At 41.4% G+C, this 6,000-nt stretch overlaps 1 long non-coding RNA gene across 1 annotated transcript in view; it reads left to right on the top strand.

Moving 5' to 3' along the window:
- Positions 1-894: 894 nt before the first annotated feature.
- Positions 895-6,000, top strand: part of LOC126108648 (uncharacterized) — an 83,701-nt gene continuing 78,595 nt past the window's right edge. The window contains exon 1 of the long non-coding RNA XR_007523580.1: positions 895-958. This is a non-coding gene — a long non-coding RNA (uncharacterized LOC126108648). The remainder of the gene's footprint in view (positions 959-6,000) is intronic.

The raw sequence follows: 6,000 nt of genomic DNA, 5'->3' as shown, positions 1-6,000 counted from the left end.
GATGAATTATTTGGAGACTTAAAATTCATTAAGTCATATATTGCATTAACAGCTGACAGAAGGTACCAGATAAAGAATGTATCACGAATTGCATCGAAGTTTGGAGGATCTGATGTAATTACCTTTGCAGCTGAATGGAGAAGTCTTCCGTTTGTGGCTGAAATAGGAAGAAGGAATTTTCAGAAATGGACTTGGATCGAATGTAGAGTGAAATCTCAAACTTGAAAGATTTCCGGTATCAGTGGTTCAGAATATCAGTAAATGTGCTGAGCTGGTTCTTTCACCTCCACGTTTTAATGCTGAATCCGAAAGAATATTTTCTATTGCAAGTGATGTAAAAAATAGAAAATGCAACAGAATTGGATGTTTATTTCAGGCAAACGGAATAGACTTCAGAACTTATTAAGTGGAACAAAAACAACTCATGCTTCACAATAAGAAAAACTTGTATTAAGTGAAAGTTTAACTGTGCGATGGAGACTGAAAGAGGGAGGAGTACGTTTTGGGGTGTAATATCTCTTCAAAAGGAAGGCTGTATTTTTTGAAAGGATAAGCAAGCACTTCAATAATGTAAGTCCTGATTTTACATCATATGATGTAGTATTGCGAGGATGCTGTTATATATTTTAGTTGCATTTTAAACTCTACTACTAGTTTATCGTCCTGCATTTGGAATCGTAAGCCATTATTTCTTTTGTTATACCTACTGTCTCTCTCTCTTCCGCTCTCTCTCACTTACTTTTCATAGGCATCTTGTGTTTTTCCTTACCATGGGACACTTCATGCAGAAAAGGGACATTTTGAATAACAGGTTGGGACTTTCAGCTTCAGAAGATGGCATCACTTGTAGTTATTCTTAAAAAAGCAGAACAGACGACAGTCGTCACTTTTAATCGATGTTCTGTGTCGTCGCTTTTTTAAAAGTTTGTTGTGTGGTGTACAGTTAGAAAATCAAGATGTGAGTGATCTAGTAAGTATCTCTTGACCATTGACTCCGCTTCTCTCTTTTTCTTATTAAACGTAGTTAGGTTTAATATTTGCGTGGTAATATGAGTGAGCAAAATGTAAAAGTGCGGCATGAAAATACTCTGCGGTTAACAAGTCGAGTTATAGGCGAAAGAAAAATCGTATGTATTCGTGGTTGTGACATGCAGCGGACGCTGCCTTAATACGGTAGGACGTTAAAGGCTTATGACGTACCATGACTGGAACAGCTAGTTGAGTATCTCAGTTGTGAATAACGTTGTTTGGGATTTACCGGTATTATTAAAATGATTCACAAAACTGCGTTGTTTGATGTACTTGGGAGTCATAATATGGAATTCAGTAACAGAATTTATAAATTGAAGTTCATATAAGTTTAGTCTTATAACCGCGGTTTTGTTTCTGTAGATAGCCTCTTATGCGCGAATGTTACATAGTTCTGTGCTCAGGAAAGTATGGGTCTATATAGTGCACAACGTGAGTGATTAGTGTGCCCTCTGTCGCCCTGTGTAGTTGGCATCTGTGATGCTCTTCTTGTTTGTAATATTGCTCGAAGTTGTGTTTGTGGAGGCTTAAATCGTGTTCTTGCGCAGAACTGTGTAGGTGTAGTAGAGATGATGCGCATCCGCCTTTACCATAACATCACTTGTAATGTTTTTTGTTTAATCTAAATTCAGTTGACTCTGTTGATTCTTAATTCTAGCGTAGCCCGAATTCTGGAGTCAACAGAAGCGTCCACTTCCACCCGTCTGCTTTGACCCGTGACGTGTGGATGTTGTGGTTAGATTAGATTAGTTTTTCGTTCCCTAGATCCGTGCTGAGGGGATCCTCGTGGATGTGGAACATGTCAAATTTTTTAAGCTGAAATAACAATACTAATGGTATGAGTATATACATCATTTGTTTTTATTAAAAAATCGTCAGTGAAGTCGTTCAGTGATGTAAGGGTGTTGTTGTGTGTGACGTAATGACGGCGCGGAGTTTGGTTTTGAGTGTGGCGTGTTTGTAGATGTCGTCGTGTTGCGGTTTGTTGTGTCCTCTGGTGGTATGTTCAGGGTTTCCGTTTGTTTGGTGTATTGGGCTCAGTTTGCTGTTGCTCAGTGTCGAGTGCTGTTTGCGTATTTTTGAAGTGGAATTAGTTTCAGTGAGTTAACGGTTTTGTGTGAAGGTTAATGTAGTGATGATCGCCGTACGTCGGGTGGTATTATTATTAACTTTAATCGGTTGTGGTTTTTTGTTCAGGAATGGATATGAAAGATAAGATAAATAGTTCTCGTTTGAGGGCTATGATGGGGAACACAGCTTTAGAGCTGATTAAGTTCCTGCAGCTTTTTGGCCTGATTGCCGAGGTGGTGAAGTGCGGTGTGTGTCGTGAAGAAATGAAGTTGGTCAAAGTTCCGGCCTCTCTGACCAGGGACGGTAATATGTGGCGCTGTCGGAAAGACGACATGTGGCGTTTCATACGGCGCGGTACCTGGTTCGAGAAGTCTAGGTTGGGCATGCGCGAGATTGTACTTGTTACTTATTATTTTTGTTATAGATCCCCACAGAGTTTTTGCGCGCATGAGACTGGTGTGAGTGAGAGGAGCGTTCAGGATTGGTATTCGTTTTGTCGTGAAGTGTGTTCAGAATTTATTAAGTCCAGGGGTGAGTTGGGGGGGGGGGGGCGCATGGGGTTGTTGTGGAGGTGAACGAGTCACAGTTTGGGAAAAGGAAGTGTGGGAGGGGGAAGTTTATGGCTGGTCTAGGATTGTGGGGCGGGCCTGTTGTTCCGGGGGTGGGGATTCCGAATGTGTTTTTAGGGTTGTGGAAGGGAGGTCCAAGGCCGAATTAGTGGGGTTAATTGAGGAATATATAGACCCGGGGTGCACAATAGTTTCTGATGCTTTTTCTTTGTATAGGGGGTTGGGTGAGAGGGGATTTAATCATTTAGTAGTGAACCATAGTTTAGAGTTGTGAGACAGGGGCTTCTACTAATACAATAGAGGGGATGTGGGGAGCGGTTAAGTCAGTTCTTGGGAGGGGGAAGAGGCACTCTTCCAACCTTCAGTATCATTTAGAAAAGTACTGTTGGTGGAAGAGTGTCCCAGAGGGCTATTGTGTTGCTTGGGTTTTCTTAAGGGCTGTGGGTAAAATGTATAGGCCGAAAGTGGTTAGTTAGGGTAGTCTGGGTAGGTGGGTGGGTGGCTGCAGCTCAGGGTGGGGTGGGTGGTTTATTTTGTTGTAGAGTATTTCTTAAGATGGGGGGGGGGGGGGGGGAGTGTGTTTGTTTTTTTTGTTTTAGTTGTGGAGGATCTATTTCATTGAAGTTTTTGTTGAGTTGTAGTGTGTGATTGAGATTTTTTTTATGTTGCATTTGGTTTTTGTTTGTGGGTTTTTTATTTTGGGGTCAGGGGGAGGTTGGGTTGGTTGGGGGGGGGGTTGAGGTGTGGGTGGGTTGGGCTTTTTCTTTTGGTTTAGTATTTTTTCGTTGGTTTGTTTGTGTGTGATTGTGGTGTCCAATCTAGCTTGTGGGGCTGGAACTTTCTTGTGGTAAGTTTTTATTTTTTGTTTTCTGTGTATGTGTTGTGTTGTAGGGGCCTAGGGAAGTGTTTCATTGAAATTCCTGGCTGTGAAGGTTACTATTGGTATTGGATGTTTTTTAGTTACATAGGTAAAGGGAAGTGGTCGATCATAACTTATGGGATTGGAAGCTGCTGTTGAGCTATATAGTTGGAGGGAAGTGTTCGATCTCAATGTTTGGTGGTGTATGTGGTTTTTTGTAGTGGGATGTGGGATCGGGAGCTGCTGCTGAGCTATATAGATCAAGGGAAGTGTCTGGTTCCAGATAATATTGTGTTTTGTGGTATTTTTCGTCGTTTTGTGTGGTTTTGAAGCTGGGTGGGTGCCTAAATTTGTTTATATTTAGTTTGTCCCCACCCAAAAACCCCCAATTTCCTGCGCTTGTCCCGTTACTCACTAGGCTTTTTGTGAAACGTGTGTGTTTTTCGATGTATTTTCGTCTTTATAATATGTATGTAACAACTTTATATGTGCCATATTCGAATTGTGATTTAGGGTCGTTTCCGTCGTATTTGTGACCTCATGGGTCAAAGCAGACGGGTGGGATCGGACGCTTCTGTATTTCCCTGTTTTGTTCCTGGTATTGTATGTATGAACTGAGCTGTCTGTTGGAAAAAGAGAGACATTATTTAGGACAAATTTCATTAAGGAGTAAATAAACTGAGAGGCAGTAGTAAGTATACCCAGTTCTTTGAAGAGGTTTCTACAGGACGTCCATGAATTTACTCCACAAATAATACGTATTACACGCTTTTGGACTCTGAAAACTTTTGACTTGAAGAGTTACCCCAAGATATTATACCACATGACATAATGGAATAAAAGTACGCAAGCTTTTTCATTTTTATGTCGCCTGTGTCTGCTAAGACTCGAATTACAAATACAGATATGTTAAGATGTTTCTGCAGTTCTGTGGTGTGCTGCTTCCAACTGAATTTATTATAAAGTTGTAATCCCAGGAATTTAAGACTGTCAACCTCTTCTATCTGCTCTTCTTCATGTGTTGTGTGACATTATGGCGCAGAGTTTACTTTATGAGTTGGCTGTGATTGTAGATGCCTCTGGTGGTGGTGTTGGTGTTGGGGTGTGTGTGTGTGTGTGTGTGTGTGTGTGTGTGTGTGTGTGTGTGTGTGTGTGTGTGTGTGTGTGGGTTCATTTGAGCTTTGGTGTTGGAGGAGCGGAGTGTTTGGCAATGTTCATGACCTAAGGATTGAAATTGTTTTCAGTTAGTTATCAGTTTTTTTGTGTTCTGTTTACGTGTTTGTGTTTTTAATAAGTTTTATTGGTTTGCTGTTTGTGGTGCGATAAGACATTTAATTTATTGTGTGGATTCTCTTTTTAGGTATGAATATGACGGTAAAGTGAAAAAGCGCCATGTTGCGGGTGGAGATGGGAGAGGGTATGTTACCTTCAATTAAGTTCCTGCAGGTGTTTGGATTAATAGTGGAAATTATGAAGTGCGGCGTTTTGCCGAGAGAATATGCGGTTGGGGAAAGTTCCGGCATCTCGGACCACGGACGTGTACACGTGTCGGTGTCGGACGGACGATGTTTGGAGCTCCATTAGACGTGGTACCTGGTTCGAGAAATCTAGGTCGGCTGTGAGAGATTGTTTTCATGACTTCCTATTTTTGTTATAGGTCCTCTATTAGTTTTTGTGTGTATGCAACTGTAGTGAGTGAGAGGACGGTGTTAGATTGGTTTTCTTTTTGTAGGGCAGTGTGTTCTGAGTATGTCAGTATAAGAGTAAGTTGGGTGAGCCGGAGTTAGTGTTTGAGATAGACGAGTCACAGTTTGGGAAGAGGGAAGTATGGGAGAGGTACATATCTGGTTGGTTTGTGGGTGTGGAGAAGATGTTACTTTGTGGGGTGGGTATGCTGATTGTTTTCAGGGTTTTGGAGGGGCACACTAAGAGGGACTTGAAGGGTTAATTGAAGAGTATATTGAGGAGGGGAGTACTGTAGTTTCAGATGCTTTTTTGTCATACAGGGGTTTGGAGAAGAGGGGTTTTGCTCAGTTAGTCATAAACCATAGTTTAGAGTTTAAAAATTGTGAAACTGGTGCATATGCTAATGCAGAGGAGATTTTTTTTTTTTTTTGGTGGTGGTGGTGGTGGTGGTGGTTAAATCAGTTATAAGGAAGGGAAGAGTGGCTTTTCTAACCCACCATCTCATTTAGATGAGTATTGATGTTGGAAGTGTGTCCCTGGGCATTATTGTATTTTTCGTGTTCTTCTGTGGGCAGTAGGGAAGATGTACAGGTTAGTGGTTAGTTGAGGGTGTTCGGTATGTGGGGGGTGATTGTGGGTAATGGTTATGGATTTAGGTGGGTGTGGGGGGGGGGGGAGGGTATTCTTTTATGATTATGTTAGAGAGGACCTTTATTGTTACAGTTGTTTCTGACTTGTAATGTGTGATTGGGTTTAGTTTATTTTTGTGGTTTTTTTTGTGTGTGT

This window comes from Schistocerca cancellata, chromosome 11, assembly GCF_023864275.1.
Source record: "Schistocerca cancellata isolate TAMUIC-IGC-003103 chromosome 11, iqSchCanc2.1, whole genome shotgun sequence".
Classification (NCBI taxonomy): Eukaryota; Metazoa; Arthropoda; class Insecta; order Orthoptera; family Acrididae; genus Schistocerca; species Schistocerca cancellata.
The sequence above is the reverse complement of the archived record's forward strand: the minus strand, read 5'-3'. Positions and strand labels throughout refer to the sequence as shown.